Source organism: Spermophilus citellus, assembly GCF_964194105.1.
Source record: "Spermophilus citellus genome assembly, chromosome: 7".
NCBI classification, from domain to species: domain Eukaryota; kingdom Metazoa; phylum Chordata; class Mammalia; order Rodentia; family Sciuridae; genus Spermophilus; species Spermophilus citellus.
In genome coordinates, this window is record NC_138188.1 from 139,065,650 (window position 1) to 139,092,026 (window position 26,377).

Consider the following 26,377-nt stretch of genomic DNA (forward strand, 5'->3'; position numbering starts at 1 on the left):
ACACCATTGACACATTTACTAAATTCCTTCTCTCTCACCGTATATAAAACCAGGTATTATAATAATCATTCTGATCATAAAATAATAATCATTAAGGATGGCTGAACAATGTTAAAGGAAGAAAGAAAGGGAGAGAGAGAGATGAAGCAAGGAGTAGCAGAAAAGGTCAGAGAAACATTCTATTCAATCATCTAATTGCCTGTCCATCTAAACTGAATAGAAGGAATGATTGAGGGAAAAAGGTACAGAGGCAAATGGATATCGTTAAGCTAAATTTAAATTTTTGCAAAGGTAGAAATATATAATCAAACTTCCATCAAAATGAGTTAAATTACTCCTTTCTGTTCCAATAACCCTGTTCATTACTTTGCAGCAAACATTGTATTTTGCTCTTTGAAAGCTGGAAACCTGCTTCTCCATAAATGCTGGTTTGTAGATTTGCTTTTATTTCCTTGACTAAAAAGTCAGCTCTGTAAATTGTTGTAGTAGCTCAATAAACAAGCACTAAACTGTGATTCCCTAAGGACTATGTGTCTTATTCAGTAATGTTTCCCAGGAGCCTCACTAATACCAGGCAGGCAAGGTAGCCTACATTTACTAGAGAATATATTGTCATTAATTCTCTAAAGACCAATGGAGTATGTGTTCTGCTGAGGTCCCGCCACATGGCAAAACTGTGTGAAGAATGACAATCAGACAGATCTCAAAATTGCTCATTTGATGTGTTATCCTGGTGGATAAAAGGAGCAAAAGTCTAAGAAAACATTCTCTGCTCAGAATGCTATTTGCCTCTCAGATCGATAATATGCAGAAAATACAACCACAGGACAAATGAACATCATCTTGCCTCCAACCACAGCACAAAAGGAAAAAAGATAATAATGGTCTAAATTTTGTCAAGGAAGCATTTTCAGTTAAAAAGCATTTTAGTAGTCTTTTTGGTGTCTGCTGCAGTTGTTTCTCTTGTATGCCAGCATCTGCTACGATTAGGATATTCTAAATAAGATAAAATGTTCAGGAAACAGAGCTAAATGGCCTGATGATTTGTTAAAATTTGTTAAAATTCTTAAAAGACATTTTTTTTCCTTGGGAAAAAAAAAAAAGGACACTGATATGTCCCTAATGTTGTTTTAAAGTTTGGTGGTTGATGGGATTCAGACATACTAACCCAAAATAAGGCTCCTCGGCATTTGAGAAAACAGCAGAAGCAGGAAGGTGAGTCTCCCCTTCCTCTCGCCCCTTCTCTCCCTAAGCAAGGCATAAAATGCAGAAAGAATTCTCTGACCTTCCCCCAAAGCAGGCCATAAAATGCAGCTGATCTTCTCCTGAAGCAGGCCATAAAACCAGCATTCCTGAAGTGCCCTCTCTACACCTGGAGGAAGAGGTGTTCTTATCTCTGAGGTCACAGGGAGAAAAAGCAGGTGTTGCTAAGGCCCTCAGTGAATTTCCACTAGACCCTTAGGTAATACCCTTTGTCCTGTCTCGGGTCTTCATGACTATCCACTTGGCCTCTTACCTAAGCATAAAGATGGCATGTTTCCCACTGCTTTGAGTTTTCATTTCTGAAGGTCCCATATCGGGTAACTTATATAAAATACATTTATATGTTTCTCTTGTTAATCTGTCTTTTGTTGCAGGTACTCCAGTCATAAACCTTGTGACAGGTGACGAAAAGATATTACCTTTTTTCTCCTATGAAGTCCATGTGTCAAATTGAACTTGGAGTACATTGGACTCCAAGCCTCCCTCATTTCCTGCTTTATTGACCTGTGCCTTGCTTTAATTTCATGTTTAGTTTAAACCATTAGTTGCTAAGAAGGCTGGTAAATTAGGTATCTTATTTATTTAAATGTTGAATGTGAATGAATCTTTCCCCTATATGCTTTCCAAATTCTACAAAATTTAGTTCTACAACAACTTCTTGGAGACTTAACACTTATGTTTTTATTACTATATACACTTGAGGAAACTAAAGATCAAGTGATCAAGTGACCATCATGGGAAGATTCATGATTTTTCCATTGTAACAGGACAGCCTCCATGTTAACCAACCCACACTGGTTTTAAATGACGTACTCTTTATGTAACCTGGTCTAACTCACACACACATTCCCATACCCAACAAAAACTCTAAGACCTAAGAACCATTTGCCTGATGCCTTCAGTCTCCAATGTGAACCAACCTCAAAATAATTCTAACCAAAACCAATTTGGTGCAGTGAAAAGCACTACACCAGTTAAGGAATTTCCTCATCTGGGCTCCAGGCACCTCTGACTGTAATGGGTTACATAACCTTTGCCCAGTGGCTTCTCTCATCCTTACATTCCTTGCCTTTATATTTTATTTTATTTTTTGGTACCAGCAATTTAACCCAGAAGCAGTTAATCACTGAGCTACATTCCCAGACTTTTTTATTTTTAATTTGGAGTCAGGGTCTTGCTAAGTTTCTTAGGGCCTTTCAAAGTTGCTGAGGTTGCCCTTGAACTTGAAATCCTCCTGCCTCAGCCACCAGAGTTGCTGGGATTACAGGCATATGCCACCATGTCTGTACATTCCTTTCCTTTAAACGAGGCTTACCATGTAGTTACATAAAACATTTTGGTTTGAGTTATAATGGCATCTCTAAGAAAGTAGGTAAGACTCCTTTAAATTAGCGTTTAATCAGTAAATAGCAAGGTGGGAACTTTACCTACAACCTTAAAGAATGCTTAATTTCTTGACCACACTCTAACATCATTTGGATTATGTTCCAACAACTCTGTTTTTTAAAAGAATGCAGAATTTTAAGTCATTAACATGTTCTTGTTTATTACTTGACATTTAAAATGTGCTGTTCTTAAACTGAAATACTTCTAACCAAAGTGTGCCTTAAGATGTTCCAAGGACTGCAGCACTTTAGTTATCAGACAATAAAAAATCGGGACTAAAGGAGAGCCTCTCATGGTGAGAACAGTGAGCCCTGGCACTTCCCAATATATTGGTGGGAAACCCCAGGCTTTCTAGCCAGCAGGAATGAGCACCGTCCTAGAGATAGTCAAACACCCTTCATACCCAGCCTGGGAAAGAAAAGAAGGGAGAAAGGGCAGTGGGTTGACTTAAGAGTTTGCTTTCCACCCAGTTTCTCCCTAGATCGGGCTGTTAGTCCATTATTCTCTTAGTTTGGTTTTCAGTCTCAGCAGCAGCTAAACTAGCCCTTTTGAGGCATTTCAGCTACTGTATAAACAGGTATTATTTCCAAAAATGTGAGAAATTGAAAGACCAGTAATCTCCCCAGGGCTCTACAACTGCCCAACAAAGACATCCTCTCCACTTGGACTTGTAAAGAGGATCATTTTATAGTCTGCTTGCTTTTTAATCCTCAGTAACTGCTTGATCCACTCTAGAAAGGGAGATGTAGCACTTAGTTAAAAATTAAAATTTAAAAACTAGAATCTAATTGTGGGTTTTTTTCTTGAGTCAGAATGTTGAAATTGAAGAAATATTGGATTAGGAATTAGGCAAATTGTGCCTCAAATGACCCATCAAATCCCTCTCTGTCGGTAAAAGAAGCACTTTGGCAACAAGGAGGTCAATTTCTCAGCATTTCTAAATGTTCTGCTTACTTTAATAACAAAGACAGATGAGAGAATGAAGGTGTAACTGAAAGCATCTGTCCCAAGATTTATCTTTTCTTTGGCAAAGATATTTTTCTACACTTGGGGATGATATCCTATACAGTTTTTATATCATGGTGGGACAAGTTCATTCTAATTCCTGGATATTCTGTTTATTTGTTGAGATGAGCACATGGAATGCTTTTCATATTGCTACCATTAGTATTTTTCATCATAATTTGTAACTTCACCTGTTTGGTCAGTATTGAAAAGCCAGTTTTAAAACAATTTGTTTCTTGACTTACTTGAATCCATAATTTATTTCTCTTAACCCTCTTTTAAAAAAAGATTTTTGAAATTGCTTTTATGAATTTATTTTGTAATAGAAGAAATAAATCAAAAATATTCTTTCCCCTAGAAATCCCTCTTTAGCTAGTTGGCCAATTGTCCCAGAGATGTCCTTTGTAACAAGAGTAACAAGAGGGTCCAGTCCAGGATTACAGCTGCCATGCCTGTCTGTCTTAATCCCCTCGTTAGGCAGGGGGAAAAAAGTAGGCATCACTTTGAAATAATGATTTCTTTTCTTCTTTTTTTCTTCCCTGCACCCCCAACTGGTATTAGGGATTGAACACAGGGCTGCTTGACTTTTTTATTATTTTCAAAAATTTGAGTCAGAGTCTTAGCTTAGGACCTTGCTAAGTTGCTGAGGCTGGCCTTGAATTTGCAATCCTTCTGCCTTTGCCTCCAGATTTGCTGGGATTACAAGCATACCCCATCACACTCGCAAAATATTTCAAAACAAACAAACAAACAAATATATAAAATGGTCCTCATATTAGCCATGAAGGAATTCAAATTTTCTTTCATCTTTGTAAACATAGATCATGAAGTGACTGCTGCTTCTTCTAAGTGGACTGGTCCTCTGGGTGGTATTTCCAATTCCTTGGGCTGCATTGCACTGTCATCTTCTTCCTCATTTATATCTTACACAGAAAATGGAAGCTTTCAACAACTGCTGAAAACTGAACACAGTTTATAGGTTTGGATAAAAATTTTTAAATCGTCAAGACCCATACCCATAACATTGACATTGACATGGAGAAACACATCAGTGTTTGCTAGATCTATATGTTCTATGCACTTCTGAGAAAGTGCAATCTTCAGGAAAATAATAAAATTAAACTTTAAAAGTCTGCATATACGAGAAATAGCAACATTGAACACCTACTATTTGATGAGATCTTTAAATGTCTTAGCTTATTTATCTCATATTAGCCATGAAGGAATTCAAATAAAGCAGCTGAGGCTAAGCAATGCCAGGTAATGAATGATGCTTCCTTCAAGTCTTCCTCCCTGTGGTCATGGCCAGTCAACAGCAGAATTGGTTTCCAGCCCTGGGCTTCATGATTACAAAAATGATGTTCTTGTCACAAGTGGTGACACATGGCTGGAATCCCAGCGACTCAAGAGGCTGAGACAGGAAAATTCCAAGTTGGAGACTAGCCTGGGCAACTTAGCAAGACCATCTCCCAAAATCAAAATGGGCTAGGGATGTTGTTCTGTAGTAGAACACATATGTATTCAAACCTCAGTACTGAAAAAACAAACAAACAAACAAATATATAAAATGGTCCTTATGTCACTACTTCATTTGGGGGAAAAAAAAAAACACTCTTTGCTATTGCCCTCATTTCTATCCTTTGTACTTCTGTTTTGCTCTCTCCCTTTCAGCTCAGGATGAAGCATTTTTATTTAGTCTTTTTCATCTACTAAGATCCTGAAATTAATTGCAACTCTTAAATAAGTAGTGTTAGCATTTATGGAGAACTATGTAACCTAAACCATTTGTAAGTATTCTCTTATTAAATGTGTTGTAGAGATAGATGCTATAATAAAAGTGTTTACGGACTTAAAATCAAGGTTTAAAGAGATTTAGCAATCTGCCTAAGATAAACTCATTGATGGACGTGAAGATAAAAAGGCAACCCTATAACTGTCTTAACTATTCAGTGTGTTCTTGGCCATTATGAAGAAATCTAGGTATCAGGAATAAATACATAGAGAATATCTTCGCTTCCAGGAAAGGGTTATAGTTATATTCAATACATACTTTTAAAAAATATTTGGTTGTTGCTATTTATCATAAAGTCTTTTCAACTTTTCAACTTCCACCTTGGGAAAATAGACCAAGCACCGCTATTGATATTGTAGTGTACCACTGTCACCTCGTGGCCATTAGTAGTAACTACATGACCAATGCTTCACCACTCATCTTGTGTTATGAAGAAACATTAGTCTTAGAGGCATTTAAACACCTAATAGCATGAATAAAAGAAAACAAAACACTATATGGAGAAGTGACTTTCTCTTTAAATTTTGTAATTTTTGCTTCAACACAGCTTACATGTATTGAAAACATTTTGAAACTGCCTGTGTGAATGTGGTGCTGAGCTTGGTGATGTATATACTAAGCAAAACCAACTGACGCTCAGCTCTTAGGGAGATGGACGCTGCTATCAGACTCAGGACCTTGACTATTTTCTTGGATATGATTAATATATACATTTAAGTTTTATTTTTGTTGACTGTATTTTGTTATTGCTTTGTTTTTGTTCATTTTCTTCTTTATTTGTTGGCTTATTAAAGCCACTGTCACAAGGAACACCTGTCCACATTGGAGAGCAAAAGTCAGAGCTTTGGGATTCAAATAATGAGTCAGAGGGACCTTCAGTTCCTCAATTAGCATATATTTATTGAGTATTGGTGAGGTGCTGCACATATAATAAATATGGCACAGTACTGCCTTCATATTAATTGTATTTAACTATAGAGAACTGAAACATCGGCAAATATAATGCTACATATGATGGATGGTACAGACATGCTCTTCCAAAATATGGCACCCTGGCATTTGAGATGATAGAAGCAGAAACACCTTCCCTTTCCTTCCTCCCTCCAAAAACCTAGGAGGGTCACAATCTAGCTTTCTCCTGCCTTCTCCCCTGAAGCAGGTCTCATGTGAGAGGTGCCCTCTAAATACTCTGAGGAAAAGTACATTCTTATCTTTGAAGACAACAGAGACACTTGGTAGGAACTGAATAAGCAGGCCTTGCTAAATTCTCCCAGTTTCTTACCATTAGATCATGCCCCGTTTGTCTGCACAACTCCACATTCTTCATCAAACCTACACATAAAATATACAAGTTTACCTTGTTGCTTTGGGTTTTCATTTAGGAAGGCCTCCATGTCACCTGTGACTCATGTTAATCTGTACACTTTTCCCTTGGAAATCTGTCTTTTGTTATGGGGCTTTAGCCATGAACCCGAGATGGGAAGGAAAGGTATTTCTTTCCCCCCATTTAGCATTACAAGGAATAACAGCACCTACTCATTCCTGGGTGTCTCTGGAGGCTAGCAATCACCTCCTACATGAAAATGTCCTTTTTCTTGTTGGGTGAATGAATGGAATGGCAGGATTGAGGTAAGAACTAAATGTTACAAGACACCTAACCATAATTTGAATGTGGAAGGAGACTGCCTAGAAGAGGAAACTGGGCTAAGGTATGACTCAGAATGAGCAGTGAGAAGTGGTGGAACAATGTTTCAGTCACGCATTGGAGGTGGAAAGATATAGAGGTGTCTGTACAATGACTTAATTCAAATCATTTAGAAAAGAAGGAAACTACAGGTCAAGTGATCTGTCAAGGTCATATCATAGGTAGAATTAAAATGATAAAAGTTGAACTAAAAGCAGCTCCCATACATAGTGAACTATACTCTGACTTAATGTTGAAAGAAATTGTAGTTGAACTCTAGAGTATACCTTTGTAATCAAGTAACTGAGTTTCTGCCAATCACAGGAGGCTGGCCATGGATGAGACTTTGTCCATATTAGGCAAATGTCAACTGCAGCCAATCAGGTTATTTCTCTACTCTGGCTATCCATATAGCCTGTGCATCTGGTGGAGTTGGGCATGCTGAACCACCTCTGGTCTGGAAGACTGCCCAGTTCTAGCACCTTTTTTTCCTAATGAAGTAAATTTTGCTAAATTTAACTGGTCTTGTTTTTTAGTTTTTAGGGTTTTTTTTTTTTAACAGTAGTTTTACAACCATGTTTAGATGAGGCCTTCTGATGTCATCTCTAATCTGTGATTTTATAATAGTGCATCTGTGAATGAGCTTTTCTGCAGAAAGGGAGGAACACAAACATCTTAACATGTAACAGTAGTGAAAAGGGAGATAAAAGAGCTAGAACATGCCAAAGGGCAACTGACGATTGTACAGATACCGAGGATTTGTTCTGGGCAACAGAACAAAACAAAGTCGCAAAGTTAACCCCAGCTGATGCCTCAGAGCATTTTGTGTGTTAGTTATATACCATATCACTAATGCTACCACTAATAAGAAAGCGAGCACTGTGCTTGAGGGCAATATTGCTCAATGGTTGAGGAACTGTTTCTGAGGCATAATATGCTATAATCAGCATTGACTCAAGACACCGTCAATGAAGCACTGCCACTCAGTGACCCTGATGGTGAACCAAGGAAAATGGAAGACATGCTTCTTTCTTTCAAGCAGCTTATATTCAGTTTGAGGGATTTTTAAAAATAAGCTGTCGCCATATATCCTAATGCTGGGTTCACAAAATTTTACTATTCCAATAATTTAAGAAAATGACAAACAAAGCACGCAAACTCTCAGAATTACCTTTTCTACATTCCAGAGATGGCTCTGTGACCTTAAAGGTCCATGGAAAGAGAGAGAGCCACCAGAATTCTTTATTCTTATGTAGGAAACACACAAGGGGAGGTTCCATGGAATATCCTATTCCCAAAAGGGCAAAAGGGTACGATTACAAAGGAACAGGCGAGTGTAACTCAACCGCTGTGGGTAATGCCTATACCTGGAGCCACGCCTTGTTATCCGAGCTGGGGTAACACCCAAGTTACTGTGATCTGGCACTATCCTGGCACTATTGTGCCAGACTGAAGGCAATAATTGTTCAGAACCCCAGGGCATCCGGACTTAAAAGATGACTGCATCCAGGGCAGCTCCCGACAATATGTAAAAATAATCTAGAAAAAAAAATTCCCAGGGCAGCAAAAGTGCAATGGGAAATATAATCATGTATGGGCACTGGTCTGTCTAAAGAAACCCAGGTTCTGTTCTCAGATGTGCTGCTGATAAAAGCTGTGGATCTGAGAACTGCTGAGCCTGTGAGGCTGGTACTTTGTCACTTGTTATTGTCACCATACACTTTAATATAGTTATTTTGATATTTTCTGGCTATAGTAGGGCATATAGTTTGAGGAAGATAGGTCTTTTTAAAATTCTTTCAAAGTAGCCAATTTGGGAAATGGAAGGGCTGCCATCCTACTTTCTCCCTATACTTCATGTTCCTCACCTCTAAAAAGAGTGAGTTGGTCTTTCCCCTGTAGGTCCTCATCAGACTTGAGACATGAATGTTGGTCAGGCTCTTTACTTGGCTGTCAAGAAAAAGTTAAATGGAAAAACTGATCAGAATGCTTTTAGTAGAGCTCTCCACCTCCCCACCACAAGTCAGGACAAATATGGGCCTTTTGAATCCTGCTCCCTAGTCAGGCATGGCATGGCCACTTGCTTGTCCACACCGTCCCCTCAGATCTGGTCTCTACTTTGAATTCTGTTGATGAGCCCAACACAGTGAGGAAATGGTCTCTCCACACTGTGGCTTGACCTCCTTGGCAGATGACTTATAATCAGCATCTTCATCCGAATTTGTGATTTGGTCTTCACTTTGCCTCAGATTGTTGCTGGCCCGTGATTCCTGAAGAAAGTGTACTGTGAAAATGCTATCCTTGAAAAACTGAAGTGAAGGAAGTGGAGTTCAGCTGTGAAGAAACAATTGAACAGAGAGGGGCTGGGAAGAGCTTGCTCCTCAAAGAGGGCAATAGCAGCCTCTTGTGGTGATAGCAGGTATTTTTAAATTTTAATATATATCTTAAAGGTGTTAAAATTTATTTCATACCCTAAACTTTTTTTTTTAATAATGGCTAAAGGATACTGTGATGGTGAAACACCCTTGTTTAAGATAATGTGAGGAAGATGCACTGAAATTTAAGGATTCAGAGTAACAAAACGACCAGCTTGGAAGCTTTTGCTTGGGGAAAAAATAATAATTATAATATAAAAGTCATAAAAACACCTGAAAATTCAAAATCTCTATACAGGCAATAAGACTTAGTGACTTACTAGAGGTAAGAAAAATTCAAAATAATTCCAAGACTGGAAACTCAAAAATGATGAATAGGACCATAGAAATAAGAGGGTTTTTTGTTTGTTTGTTTTCTTTTGTTATTGTTTTTTAAATGATGAGGATTATCTCAGTTTTAGAACTAGGAATTCCAGGACTGATAAGGGTGTCTCATCAAGCCTAAACTGCTTATGCAATGTGGCTTATGATAAACACCTGCTTTCCTTCTGGAAGGGTGGAATTTTTGATCATGAAGGTGCCTACATGATCAGCTCTCAATGAAGCCCCCAAGCAACATTGCTACAGAGTTTCCCTAGTTGGCAACATTTCTCAAATTTTGATGCAGGAATTAAACGTGTCCTCCGTAATTCCAAAGGGAGAGAGCCCCTGGAAGCTTGTTCTTGGCTTCCTCCACACTTCACCCCAAGTGCCCTTTCTCTTTGCTGATTGTGTTTCAAGTCTCTTCGCTGTGAGTTCTATGCCAAGTCCCATGAGTCCTCCTAGGAAATCAATGGATATGGCGGTAGCTTGGGGATCCCAAGCCGGAAGGAATGTAGACAGCTCTTCAGGAGACACAGTATACTAGTTTGTGATCCTTTGACTCTGGGATGTTAAAACAGAGAATGACTTGTTTCCCTGGAAGAGACAAAGATCAAATGGTGAACGATCCTTGGAGACTTTGTACCCTGACTCCTCAATAAAATGGAGCCTTCTCCCTCACAAATTGCTTCTTCCTCCACTCAAGTTCGCCACGTGTGAGGGGATGGTGTGAAGCTGTTTTCTGTGGGGTGTTGGCCTTGTGAAGGAAAAGTATCACCTGAGGAAGTGGTTCTCAAACTTTAGCATGCCTCAGAGTCACCTGCAGGGCTTGTTAAACACTGTTGGCCCCAACCCAGAGCTTCTGACTCCATAGTCTCTGGTGAGGCCAATAGTTTGCAAATCTAACAAAAATTGGCTGATCCTGCCATTCAAAAGATCACAGCTTGTGAAGCACAAATCTGCTAATTCACTAGCATCTCCAAGCCATGTTCACAAGGAGATGGTTTTCTGCTTTTGAGACAAGAGATGTTCATCACAGGTTATTCTTGGAATAAAGACACACAGAACAATTGCTCATGCCTGCAGTTAAATAGTAGTTTGTTTTTTAAATCAGACTTATGGCCTTTAAACTGGACAAACTTTCCCAGTATTGCTTCCAGATTAGAATATCTGAATGTAGGTAGAATGTCTTGAAATAAGAGTAGCTCAGGAAAAGGCTGTTCATTACTCAATGTTGATCTTTTATATTAAATTTTATTATATAAATTTTTAATATATATTAAATTTTGCTGTGTAGGCTATTTAAACTTTTAAACCTCTAATACCAAGACATCTGGTTTTTAAAAATCTTTTTAACATCCTCACTTCCAGTATAAAATCTAATAATTTAGAGTTTGAACAAAGGAAATTTAGAGTGGAAGATTTAATACTAGAATGATTTTTCTTGTTTCTTGTTTCAATCTCTTAAAACACATAATGAAAAAATAACTTTATGCTGTGTCTGTTCTCTATTAGTGAGGTTGACAGGCATGAGACCTGTTTTTCCCACCTCACAGAAGGTGCTTGGGTCCATGTGCCAGGGCCCATGAGAAAACCTGGATACCATCTAGCCTCAGGTTGATGATCATAGTCATAGTAACAGACTGATCACATTTGTTTCTCATAAAGAGTTTGCTTACAGAGACTGATCACATTTGTTTCTCATAAAGAGTTTGCTTAAGCTGAGCATGATGGCCTGCTCCCACAGTCTCAGCCACTCCCAAAGCAGGAGAATTGCATAAGCCTATGAGTTTGAGACCGGCCTGGGCAACATAGCAAGATCCCATCTAAAAAACAGAAACAAGTTGTTTGGTCATAAAGCCCCAACATGTTCTGAAAAAAAAAAAAATGTGTCTCTGGTTCTTCTAATGGTAAAGAACTACCCAAGTGGGTCCCTGTCTTAGATGCAAGGTCTTCTCAGATGTCTACCCTCAGGCAAATTCAACATCGATGTGATAGAGTTGCTGGCTTCACACAGGTGGGCCAAATGACTTCACACACAGCTTAATTCTTTTTTTTTTTTTTTCTCTAGGTGCAAAAAGTTACTTTGATGTCATTGCTCAGTTCTTGGAACATTTGTCATTACAAAATTGCTCTAGTTTTTAATTTTTTCTCCCTTCTTTCATACCCCGGCACTCATTTCCACCACAAACATTGGCAAACACTATAAATTAGGGCTCACCTCCCCCCATTTTTTCTCTTTTGTAGATCTAGCTTTTAAGCATTTATCATCACATCTGTGGTTCTAGTCTTAGGTATATCTTCAGAAAAATCTCTCTGCCTTTGTAGGTTTTCCATGTTCATCAGAAGAGTGAAGAGTGTGAGGATTAATTTTATATATCAACTTGGCTGGGTGACAGTGTGCAGATATTTGGCCTATTTTAGCTGTTTCTATTAAGGATGTTTTTTAGATGAGATAAACATTTAAATAGGTAGACTGGGTCAAGCACTGTTATGATTTGGATATGAGGTGTCCCTCAAAAGCTCACATGAGGCAATGCAAGAAGGTTCAGAGGAGAAATGATTACGTTGTGAGAGTCTTAACCTAATCAGTGAATTAATCCTGATAGGGATTAACTGAGTGGTAACTAAAGTGGTAGGGTATGGCTGGAGGAGGTGGGAATTGGGGCATGAATTTGGGATATATATTTTGTATCTGGTGAGTAAAGTCTCTCTCTCTCTGCTTCCTGATAACCATGTAAGCTGCTTCCCTCTGCCACACTCTTCTGCCATGATATTCTGCCTCACCTTGAGCCCCAAGGAATGGAGTCAACCTTCTATGGATTGAGACCTCTAAAACTGTGAGCCCTCAAATAAACTTTTCCTGCTCGACAGTTGTTCTGGTTGGGTCTTTAAGTCACAGTAGTGGAAAAACCTGATTAAAACAAGCACATTGTCCTCCATCATGTGGCCTCATCCAATCAAGTGAAGTCTCTAATAAGACAAAAGGCTGTGCCTCCCCTGAGTAAGAGAAAATTCTCCTAACTTCTGGTGGATGTATTTTGAACTCGGATATCATTTCTTCTGGGTCCCAGATCTTGCTGGCCGGGACAACAGGAGGCTCTTCAGATTCTGGATAAACATGTGACTCAATTCCTTAAAATCCATCTGTATAGATAGATTTACCTAAATATGCATATCCTATTGGTTCCCTTTGTCTGGAGAACCCTGACTAAAAAGGAGACTGAGCCTAGTTATCCAAAATCTTTTAATTATTTTCTAAATAATGCTGACCAAAAGAGAATGTGTAGATTAGCTCTTTTTTTTCCCCAAAGTCCCTTCTTGCCTTGGTTTCTAGTTTATATAAACATTTAAGTTTGCAGTATCAAAACACAGTATGCATCTGATAAAATTTCATTTACCAGAAGTACAAGACAGCTTTGGAAAAACATATCTAAAGTTAGAAAATAAGATAGGAACAATCTTTCCAAAAATGGAGACAAACAGGACAACCATCTTAGAAGGGTTACTATGCTTAACCTAGCTTCAATATCTAAAAAAGTAAAGAAAAACGCGATCAATTTACCAGCCTCAATAAAATGAATATTTCATAGCCTCTCGACCTTTTCACCATGTGTTTGTTATGTGAATGTCACCATAGTTAAAGATAGGTCCCTGTCCCAAATGTCATAGATGTGACTTTGAAGAAGAGAACTCAGATTTGTTTAATATCACTGTGCTTGCAATGATTACAGAAATGTTTCAAACAGTCAAAAATAGATGTACTGCTGGGTCTGGTGGTGCACACTTGTAATTCCAGTGTTGGGAGGCTGAGGCAGGAGGATTACAGGTTTGAGGCCAGCCTCAATACTTGGCAAGAGCTTGTCTCAAAAAAAAAAAAATATCAAGACTGGAGATTTGGCTCAGTGGTTAAGCACAGGTGAATTAAATCCCCAGTACCAAAACAAAACAAAACAAAACAAAACCAAAAAACCCACAAAACAGAAATACCTGCTGGCTGGGACAACAGAAGGCTCTTCAGATTCTGGATAAACATGTGAGTCAATTCCTTAAAATCCATCTGTATAGATAGATCTACTTAAATATTGCATATCCTATTGGTTCCCTTTGTCTGGAGAACCCTGACTAAAAAGGAGACTGAGCCTAGTTGATCCAAAATCTTTTTTTTTTTTTTATTGGTTGTTCACAACATTACAAAGCTCTTGACATATCATATTTCATACATTAGATTCAAGTGGGTTATGAACTCCAAATTTTTACTCCAAATGCAGATTGCCAAAATCTTTTAATTATTTTCTAAATAATGCTGACTAAAAAGAGACTGTGTAGATTAGCTCTTTTTGACAATGCTCTATATTTATTATCTAGTGTCGCAATAATGCTACTTAATAAAACCTCCAAGCATCTGATAAACATTTGTTTTTTCTCCTGAGTCTGTGAATAAGTGGATGGTTTCATTGATTTGAGTTCATTGCAGCTGATCAGGGTTGGGCTTGCTTGTGCATTTGCAGTTAAGTGGAGGTTACTGAGGAACTAGCTAACCTGGATGACCAGGTCTTCTTCACACTGTCTCTCATCATCTGAGCCACTGGTCCCTGCTTTCTAATTGATTTGCAAGGATACAAGAGAGTACATGAACACGTGCTAAAATTCTCCCAGTGAAACCCAGCATCATGTAAGTACTGCCAAACTCTGTTGGCCAAAATGAGTTCCAAGGCCAAGTTCAAAGGATGAAAAGGATGAAGCAATGAACAATCCTCTTGATGGGAGAAGTTTCATAAATGGAAGTTGACTACAATCAGCCTACCACATTGGCCTGCCATCTTCACGAACTTTGTGAAATGTATCTGCTCACTATTCACACAACCTATCATTTGACATAAGCACTACTATAATCGCATTTATAAAATTAAGGGTTCCAGGCTAGAGTTATAGCTCAGTGGTACAGTGCTTGCCTCATATATGTGAGGCACTGAGTTTGATTCCCAGCACCACATATAAATAAGCAAAAAAAAAACCACTAAATTTTTTTAAAAACATTATTTTTTATATGCGTTAAAAGTCATGACTTTTTTAAAAAATTGAAGAAAAAAAATTCCCACACACCTGCTAAAATTCTCCCAGTGAAACACAGTAAGGTTGAAAAGCCTGTATGGGAACGAAAAAGCAATGAAATTTCACTAGTGTGCTGTGAATTAGTCAAATGATCTACCAGGTGTTAGACTCTGTATTTCATCCATAGCAACAGAACAAATACAGAGGGAAATACTTAGGACTTAAACCCTCCTTATCTCAGAAGAGTTTTAATCCAGGATGGCAAACAAAATCGCCCACTATACTAGCTAACCACTAACAAATATAAACACTATGTATATCATACAGAAAGTATGTGAAATAGTACTTCAAAAGAAGTGATCAAGTAGAAGGAAGGGTAGATAAAGGAATCATGGAGGAAATTGCCTTTGAGCTGGACCTTCAAATATGGGTAGAAGATTAGGTAACCTAAAGCTAGAGAAGCTATTTAAATTGAGAGAAAGCCCCAGCTAGAGGCTCAAAGGCATAAAATAATCACAATTAGCAGTCAGCAAAAATAAATATATAATATTACAATCAACATTATCCAAATTACTGTTAGTGGATTATATAGTACTTAGTTTGTGTCTTCAATATGGTGGTCATCATGCACATCTGAATTTAAGAGAGACAAGCAAGAATATAAAGAGTTACACAATGAGTAAGGATTGTACTTCTGGCTTCATATTTTGAACCAACATTACTACTAAAGGCAGGGAAAAAAATCAAACAAAGTATTTAAAAAGCACACAAAATAAAAATAGAGAACAATTATCAGGTCAATATCCAGAAAAAGAAGTCCAAAAGTAGGTCTGGCTTAGAGAGCAATGTTTTTCCTGAGGATCTCAGTGGCTGGGAACCTGATCAGCACTTGTGACAGCCTCCCAGGCACAAAGTGGTCAAGGCTGGAATCTAGGCCCATACCTGAGACTTAGGCCCTATCGGTTACATTCTAAATTAAGTTCAAGTAAAACTTCCCTAGCACAGACTGCAACTCCGCTTCAGAGCAACTAAAGCTCCCACGTTGGGGTCAGGAGTCCTTGAGATTCTTTGCGTTTTTAATTCTACTTCATTTTCCTTTCTGCAGAGTGTTTCTTTGCCTGGATACAGAATCCCAGTGAGAAAAGATATTTGGGAAACTACTAAGGTAACATAAAGTGATGTGGCCGTGCGTTTAGCAAAAGGGAATTTTTATTTATCATGCTAAAGAATTTAGAGAAAAATATGGCCCCTTAGTTCATTTAAAAAATAAATAAAAATTAAACCTTTCTACAGGAGACCAAACAAGGGTCATTCATATATTTGACTTTCTTTGGATAATGTGTTTAAGTGACTTTGCACATGGGCCATGTGGAGATTGGTGACAAGATGCAGAACAAAAATAATTCTGAGTGATGTTTGAATTTTACCAAGTCTTAGCAGAGAGCAACAAATCTTACATCTTGGTGAAACATTTAATACAATTAGTCTGTGCCCATTAGCATTGATGGATTTTGACTTTTGTGAAATAGGAATATTTTCTGAAGTTCTTGATACATAGTCTCCAGATATAACCAAGAGTAGGATCTGCTAAGCAACAGAAGTGATTTGTAGCAGGCAGCAGTATGAACTTTCATAATGTGCTACTCTCCTTAAAATATCCCCTTATATCTTCCTGTTTGATTCATTTTTCTGATTCTCAATATGTCAGAATAAAATGTTCCCATGCTTTCATTTTGGAGAATACAACTCTTATTTTGCAATTTTAATTGCAACTTGTCTACTCTGTTCTTTATACTATTTTCATGTGGGCCACTATGTTAAGTGACTGAGCAAAGCCTGAGTCACCAGATGCTGACTTGCAGAAAAGAATGGATCTAATGCCCTCAAGTATATTCTCTGGTGATATTTACATGGCTGATCTTATAGTTCAATATACTAAATAGGAGTCTACATCTAGGATATTCAAGATCATTTCAGATTTTAAGTAAAATCAACTGAGAATTATGATTATAAAAGAAAAAAAACCTGGAAGCATTTTTAACCAGATGAGATATAAAATGATCTTTCCCTCCAAATCTTCCCTGGTGGTTAATTTTATGTGTCAACTATGGTTCCAGTTGTTTAGTGTAAAAACAAACAAACAAAAACTAGTCAAAATGTTATTGAAAAGGTATTATTTAAATGTGGCTAACATTTACACAAATTGACTTTAAGTAAAGCAGATCATATAATGTGGGAAGGCCACATTCAAGTTGAAGGCCTTGAGAGCAGAGACTGAGGTTTCCCCAAAGTACAAGGAATCCCATTTCTAGACTGCATTATGGAAATTCTGCCTTAGTTTTCAGAGTTCAGGAGAGAAAACTTTACATCTATATTTTTTTCTATAAATAAACATGTATATTTGTATTTTTAAGTGTCTCTATTTCTCTGGAGAACCCTCACTAGTATCCATTCCAAATTATTGAATGAACAGGCTCAGGATGTAGGTCACTGATGAAATGCTTGCTTAGCACACTTGAGGCCCTAAGTTCAATTCTCAGTATGTGGTGGGAAAAAAAATAAAAAAGAAAGAGAAAAAGAAAAAGAAAGAAATCAAGCCTGGTGTTAACAAAATTATTGAATGAAGTTGACTACAATAAATTCTCAACAGTTATTTTTAAAACTTTATGTAAATATAGGATGCATCTAACACATGTGATATTTTAATGCTGCTTCTGCATTTTACTTTAAACAAAGTGGATAATAGTCACTTGCCATTTATCACATAAAACTACTTTAGACTTTCTAGGAAGATATGTTCTTTAGACCATCCTAGATTTCTTTCCTGAGTGTCACAGTATCTTTCATACTAATCTTTAAAGAGTGCTAAAGATTATTCTTTTCCTCCCTCCCTTAAAATGAAAGTAATTTAGTTATATAATCTTATGATCATTTGTGGACTCCAGGGTAATGGTTTGTTTTTGTTTGTTTCTCTCTTTCTTTCATGAAAGCAGTTATTACCACCAATTTTTTCCTATTTTGGAAAAATTCAATTTCAATATGCTTACATCTATGGAAATAAGTACAGCCCATTCTCTAAAATAATCACCAGAGAATTACTATGAAGGATAATTTTCCATAGTCATGAGTGTTAGTGCCATTGCTAATGTCAGCAGTCTAGAGGTGAAAGAAACAAAAGTAATTTGTCAAAAAAAAAAAGAGTCAGCAGTGGAGAAGTCTGATAAACAAGTGTTATGAGTATATGAAAGATGCTTTTCACATTTTCATCTCAGTTCTCTAATCTTGCTGCAGCCAGGTGGGAGAGAAAGGCCTGGGTTTCAGTCAGTAAGAAGGGAAAAATTTAAAAGGTACATTTAAGGTCATTTCTTAATCTTATAGATGAATCAGATTGAATATATCACTAATAGTTGTGATGGAAAATATATCAAATGTAGGCAGCTGAGTGAAGGAGATGGAGGGAATGGAAAGAACATTTGATTAAAAAGTCCAAAATTATATAATACATTAAACTTGTGATTTTTCAAATGTGCTTCTTTATATAGTCACTTGTAGACAATGGTTAAAAGTATTAGTTTCTCCAAAACACAATTGGGAAGATTTTTAACAATGTTATATAAGTACCAATGTTCACAGTAGAGTAAGAGAATTTTATCTTAGCAACTGGTACCAGTGATCTAAAAATGTTTCACCCGTGTATGAGCACCCTAAGATTCTTTACATATTCTTTAGTTTTTCCCATTATAAATCAGCAAGTCTGATTTATTTTCATGTATATAACATCAACCCAACTGGCAACTTTTTACTTGTAGTGTGTCTCTTTGCTAAACTGACATCTAACTTGAGTGACAGGTGTGGATAAAATAAGAAAAAGGGGAGACATCTGGGTTATGGGCTACCTCTTTGAGGAAGTCAGTTTGATGAGGTGGTAAAAGAAAAATTCTCAAACAACTGAGAAAGAGCCATTAGACAAGAAAAAGGAATCCTCTTCTGAAGGCAGATGCTTTGTGGAAGGTGGGTGAAATTCTTGCATATAACCTTATTTCCAATTCGTGAACTTGGATTTGTGAGTTTTTAATTCCATTTCTTTAAACCAAAGATCTATACTATTGTACAGTTTATGAATTCATGCTAAAATACTTTAGTGGTAGCAATGCTCTCTCACAGAACTTTTTCCCATGTGAACACAGGATTACTGAATCAGCAGTTTCACAACTCTTTGCCATGATTGCTAAATTCCCATACCAGAATATCACAGGACTTAGAATATATCCAGACCAGATAACCAAATCCACTTTGTCATAATTTCCCCAAGGGTATTTTGCTCATGTCAGTCTGTTTTCTCTATCAATTAAGGCATTGTTTTAGAATAAGTAACAGAAACACACTGTGTCTAGCTTGGGCTTATATAATTTTGTAAAAAAAAAAAAAAAAAAACACCAAGAACTCACTATTATGAATAGAGGTCTCACCTCTATAAGTGGCATCTACTTAGCATCTCATCAAGCCCAGATTGGGCACTGCTGCTGAAAATGAATCCTTACTATTCCTGTATGCCTCATAGAGGAGATTCAACATGTGTCAAAAATCCAGTGGAGGGAACTAAACATTAGCACTGCTTGGCTGCCAGAGTGTGCCCTATTCTCACTGTCCTTTACATTGAAAAATAATAAATTGCATTCCAACAAGATACTATTTATGGGAAATTACCCTGTTATGGTTTAGATATGAGGTATCCCTCAAAAGCTCATGTGTAACATACTGCAGGAACATTCAGAGGCAAAGTGATTAGATTATGAGAGGGTAACCTAATCAGTGACTTAATCCACTATGACAACTGTAGGCAGGTAGTTTGTGGTTAGAGGAGGTAAGTCACTGGGGCTGTGCGTTTGGGGTATATACTTTGTCCCTGGTGAGCAGAGCTTACTCTCTGTTTCCTATTATCATGTCCTAAACACCCTTCCTCCTCCACACCTTTCCACCATGATGTTCTGCCTCAGCTGGGGCCCAGAGTTATGGAGTTGGCTATGTATGGAATGAGACTTCTGAAACCATTTTCTCCTCTAAAATCATTCTTTTCAAGTCTTTTGGTCACAGTGGTGAAAAAACTGGCTAAAACATCACCAATAAGATGTCAGATCACCTCAAAGGGTAATTGGCTCTTGAAGTTTTAAATATCTTTATGTACTAACATAGTCTCCACTGCTGACAGAAGTAACTTCTAAAGTAGCTAAATTGTATTCACCTCTGAATTGCTTCCACACTACATGTGTCTTGGCATTTTCCCCTACTAAGTATTAAAAGCAACTTTTCATTGCTGTTGTTGTTGTTCAGTCCTCATGCACCTATTAACTTGTGTTGATTTGCAAGGCTGCGTTCAAATCACTTCCAAAATAACAACAGCTAAACCTCCTTCCATCATAGACTTATCAACAATATTCATTTGCTAGTCTCTGGCAGGAGACAATTACTTTTCTACTACAAAAGGTCATCTTGCTTGAACTTGTATTTCCTGCTTCCCAGGCATTTTGAGTAGGAGGAAGGATGACCTCCACACCATCTACAATAATGATTTGCATCATCTTAATTTGACTGGAACCTGACATCCCCAGATTCCTGATTGTCTGCATTCCACAATGTAGGGTATGGCAAGCCACCCAATCCTTTTAATTCATAAACTATTCAGAAAAGTTTTTCAAAGCTTTTTATACCTGTTCTCATGAAGGGAAGGAAATTTTTGAACTCTAGGCTTTAATATATCTATGATGTGCATTCAATATGTAAATGATCTTACATAGCACATTTGTTCACTTGATTTTAGGCATGTAGTGATAGTTTTCTCAAGACAAGAAGAGAGTAAATCATGTTCATCACTGGTACTCAATAAAATTGAAGAAAACATGATTGAGACACTAAAAGATTATTTTTGAAAAAAATCACATGTCAAGTAAAAAATGAGTATCACACACTACAAAAGGAATAAGAAATAATTGGTGGTTAGTGGTGGAGGTGATGATGGTGGATTACACCTCTTCCCCAAGTTCTACTTCAAAGAGAACAAACAGGTTTGATTCCCTCATGTATTTAAGTATAAATCAGCCCCAAATTTAATTTGATCTATCTGCTGCTAGTAAGAACTTCTGCTTTTATTACCCTAGGGGAAGATACTTACCTGTTAATTTATTCTGCTATTACTAGAAATATCTATCCAAATCTGATTTTGAGTAAAGATTTAGCTCCCAAACTTGAGGCTGCTTTGTATGATCCATGTGTTACCAGCTTTCAGTATATATAGCTTTGCACTGTAGCCAGGTTAATACCCTGAATTGCTGTATCCAAGGGTAAATACCTAGTAATGTGGGGGGAAAAGCACCCTATCTTTTTGTCCAAAGCATGAACGTATGTTTTCACATCACACTTCCATCTGAGAATTAATATTCCTTATAAAAGAAATTATTTTAAGGACTGCTTATGATCATATCTTAGGCAGAACTATAGTTACTCAATGGAAAAAGAAATCATCTCTTTTAATAGACTGGTGCTACAGGATTTTCTAGTAGGAACTCCAAATTATCATTGTGGTAGTCCTTCTGGGTTGGTTTTATGAGCTTAAAGGAATGAATGATGATGGACTGGTTCACTCTCATTCTACAGCACCTAACATGTTGTTTGATATATGTTTACATTTGAGCATATTTTAGTGCCAAACACCATGTAAAACGAACTATGGACATATGGATATGGAAAGGAAGGGACTTCAAATATTTTACAAATCCTTCATGCCTCAATTATGGTTAGGAACTTCTTTCTTAAATCAGAAAAACATGTTGGACTCCTACAAGGTATTATCACTTCTAATTTTTTTCTTTTTTCCAATATGGGACTCAAACCCAGGGTCTTGCACATGGTAGGCAAGGACTCTACAACTGAGCTATGCCCTCAGCCTTGAATGTTTGCCTTTCAATCCACTTGCTTTTAAATATAAAGTGCCAAGTAAATAACAAAGTGGAGAAAATAGAATCCCACAGAGTTTTTGGTGCTATTCTTTGATGAAGATGGCAGTAAGAGGATAAATCTACACCTAATTTCCTTTTCCATGATTGCCACTGGATGGGTTTCCAGAGAATAGTGGAGAATAATACATATAGGAGAGTCAGTAAAAAAAAAAAAGAATGAAAGGGGTATAGTTCATGATGTGATCATGCCCTTCTCAAATAATCATGAATTTGAAAAGGCTTGGGAGTGTCAAATAATACTGAATCATGCAGGTACTATAATTCCTTTCTCCTAAGACATTGCTTAATAAATTAATTTGGGGGGGATCTCTTGTCAGAAGTTTCTAGTTCTGGTTTAGCAGTATATAAGGAGCTTAGAAGATGCCACTTCATCCTAAATAAACTGAAACACCAACAACTCTTCTCAAATCAACAAGAGAAGTGAGATCACAGGGCAACTCTGACCCCTAAATCAGAGAGACAGACAGATAAATATAAAGAATCACAACTTACCAGAGCAAAAAAGCTCAATGGAAACCAGTAGAAAACCTGATCTGTAATTAACAAATTGCTGGAATCCCAGTGGGGACTAGTCTAACAAACAAAAACTCCAAAGGGACTCTGTCATCATGGGGGTCTACACAATTTTGTGAGTTTAACTTGATGGAGCTCACCCAGGTCCTTTCAATGAATAATAGAGGAAAAAAAATCCCTTTATTCTTCCAACAGAGGAGGGGAAAAGGAAGCATCTTAAAATATGCCTGAGCATTCTGTTCTACTGAGTAAGGTCTGCCCATTGAGGAAGCTTTTGGCAACCAAAGCTTCACTAAGTGAAATACCCACTCCAGCTCCCCTAGCTTCAACTTCCACTGACTCTAGCCATCCACCTCACCAAGAGAAAGGGAAGAGGATGGAGAAAAATTTGTGAGGGTCACAGTTGGAAGATCAAGGCTCAATGAAAGCTGAGATCTAATCATAAGTCTGTAGAACACCTGCCTTCCCCTCACCCTCCACCATGTTACTAAATTCTTACAGCATTTCCTTTTACCCTGCACTCATGCACTGATCAAAAAGGCAACATTGTCAGAAGAATGTCTTTTACTATTAAAGCCACCATATAAAATTAGTAGGAGTAATTTATGCCACCAGAGGCAGCATAAACACCAATGTTAGGGACACAAGAAGCAAAAAGAAAAAAAGAAACATGACAAGTCCTAAGAAACACAATAACTCTCTAACAGTGAACCACAAAGAAAATTAAGAAATTTCCTGACAAAGAACACAAAAGAATGATTTTTAAAAAATACTTAACAAGATAATATAAACAGGTATTGCAATAAAATTTGGAAGACAATTCATGCCATCAATTAGAATTTCAGCAAAATTATTAGAGATCATGAAAAAGAACCAATCAGAAATTTGAAACTAATGTCTTAGCAAATAAAGTAGAAAATAGTTGAGAACCTCAACAGCAAAATTGATCAGAATAAAGAATTTCTAAACTTGATAACATAAATAACCCAGAGATTAAATAAATAAAGAAAAAGTATTTAAAAGAATGAAGAAATGTTTAGAGACATATAAGACACCATTAAGCAAGCAAAGAGAAAACCAATCCAATGAAACAGGTGCTGAAAACTTTCCAAATGGCAGGAAATATATGGACATACAAGTCCATCAAGTTCAAGCTACCCCAAATAGATTCAACCAAAGAAAAACCTCAAAAATTATCTTTGAGGCATATTATAGTGAAACTGTTAAAAGTATAAGACAAAGACAGAATTCTAAAAACAAGAGAAAACAAGTCATGAAGGAATCCCCATTAGACTTCTGTGCAGAAATCTTACAGGCCAAGAAAAAAATGGGATGATATATTCATGATCCTTTAAGGAAAAAAAAATGTAAATCAAGAATACTATACCCAGAAAAGCTATCCTTCAGAAATTAAGACGAAATGAAGACTTATCAAAACAAAAGCTGAAGCAATTTCACCATCAGACTGGCCATACAGAATTACTTAAAGGGGTCCTATAGTAAAAGTGAAAAATCAATAACTACTTTATGAAAATACATGAAAGCATAAAACCCAATAATAGAGCAGACACACAAAAGAGAAAAAAAATAGAATCAAACCTTATGGATATAAAAAACTACCAAATCACGAAGATGTAAAAGATAAAGAGATAAAGGAAAAAGGATATTTAAAACAACCAGAAAAAAAAGATAACCGAATGACAGGAGTATGACTTATTAATAGCCTTGAAAACAAATGTATTTAATTCCCCAATTAAAAGATAGAGACTCATTGAATGGTTAAAAGGAAGTTAGACCTGATAATATGCTGCCTATGAGAAACTCACTTCAACAATAAAGACACATATAGACAGAAAATGAAAAGATAGAAAAAGATATGACCATGCAAATGGAAAGCAATTGTGAGTAGAAATAGCCCTATTTATATCAAATAACACACTTTAAATCAAAATGTGTAAAAAGAACCAATGAAGGTCATTAAATAACTATTATAAATAGATATGTACACAACACTGGTACGTCCAAGAATAAAACAAGAAATTATTATATCTAAAAGGAGACATTGACTCTAACACCAATTTTCATTAATTGAAAGTGTATCCAGATTAAAAAAATCAATAAAGAAATCTTGAAGTTAAACTATTCTATAGACCAAATGGACCTAACAGATATTTACAGAACATTCCACCCAACTACTGCAAAAGACATACTCTTCTCATCAGCACATGGAACATTCTCCAGGGTAGACCATATGTTAGACTACAAAACAAGTCTTGACAAATTAAAAAAAAATAATTGAAATCATGGCATGTGTATTCTTTGATCACAACAGAATAAAACTAGAAATCAACAAAAGAAATTCTAAAAATTCTATGAATACATGGAAATTAAATAACATTCTCCCAATGACCAACTTATTATCAAAGAAATCAAAATAAATTAAAAAATTAAAATTCTTGAAATTTATAAATAAAAATGACACTTAGAACTACAAAAGGCAGAAAAATAGTGTGTTATGGATTGAATGTCTTCTACAAAACTCATGGTGAAATTTAATTGCTAATGCTATGATATGGGAGACAGAATCTTTAAGAGATGATTAGGCCAAGTGGAATTCTTCCACATGTGTGAGGTTAATGCCTTCACTGAGCATATGAAAGTTGCTCCACATATGCCATCAGGCAAATGCATGTTAAAATAGCAAGAAATCACTATGCCCAGATAGCTAGATGTGTTACTTGCCTTTACACTAGTCATTTAAAAAAAAAAATGAGCTAATCAATTTAGAACAAAGTCAAGGTTTTTGTTTTGTTTTGTTTTTTCACAGCTTTGGATCGTTCAGTCCATAGTCAGTTGACCTGTTGTTTGGGGCTGTGGTGGTGAGGCAGTGCATCATGGCAGAAGAATGTGAAGGAGAATGCTGCTCTCCTATAATGGCTGGGAAGCAAAAGAGAAAAATAGGAAAGGGACTGGATTCCCACTATTGCCTTCAAGGGCACACCCCCAGTGCCTCCCAGTAGGCATACGTTTCAAGTTCCACTATCTCCCAAGAGTATGAGACAAAGTCTTTATTTAACATATGGGCCTTTGAGGCACATTCTAGATACAAACTATGGCACTGGTAAAGTATGATTTCTGAGTATGTCTGTAAGGATATTTCTGGAAGAGACTGGCAATTGAATCAGCAGTATGAATGAGGACTATCTGCTCTCACCCCCATTATGGTCAGGACCATCCGGTTGGCTGAGCACCCAGATAGAACAAATGGCAGAAGAAAGGTGAATTTTCTCTCTTTTCTGGAGCTAGATACACTTCTCCAGGTTCTCATCCCTTAGTATTCAGGGACTTGCACCCATCCTCCCTTAGTTTTTTAGGTCTTCGACCTTGCTCTGAGAGGTCCCCTAGTTCTCAGGTCTTCACACTTGGACTGAACCATGCTACTGACTTCTCTGGCTCTCCATCTTTCGGATACCTGATCTATCATGGGACTTTTCAGATTTTATAACTGTATGAACCAGTTGCTCTAATAAATCCCCTATTTATCTCCTATAGGTTCTTTGTTTTTGCAGAATTCTGGTTTACAAAGACTTCAGCAGTTCTGTTGACACAAAACCCTACACATGCATGTTTATAGCAGTTTTATTCATAATTGCCCAAGCTTGGAAGCAAGCGAGATGTCCTTCAAGAGTTGAGCAGACAAAATGTGGCACATTGATAAAATGAAATATTGTTCAAAGCAAACGGAAATTAGTTATCAAGTCATGAAGACAATGTGGAAGAATGTATATGCATATTACTAAATGAAGAAAAGCCCATCTGAAAAGACTACATGCTTTGTGATTCCAAGTATACAACATTCTGGAAAATTAAAAACTATAAAGACAGTAAAAATATCAATGGTGCAATAGCTATGGCTGCACATATAATAAAA

At 36.9% G+C, this 26,377-nt stretch overlaps 1 long non-coding RNA gene across 1 annotated transcript; it reads left to right on the forward strand.

The window, feature by feature from the left end:
- Nucleotides 1-19,999: 19,999 nt before the first annotated feature.
- Nucleotides 20,000-26,053, forward strand: LOC308653659. Its single transcript, XR_014023081.1, has 3 exons — nt 20,000-20,068; nt 20,441-20,560; nt 25,274-26,053. It is a non-coding gene; the product is annotated as an uncharacterized lncRNA (long non-coding RNA).
- The last annotated feature ends 324 nt before the right edge of the window (nt 26,054-26,377 follow it).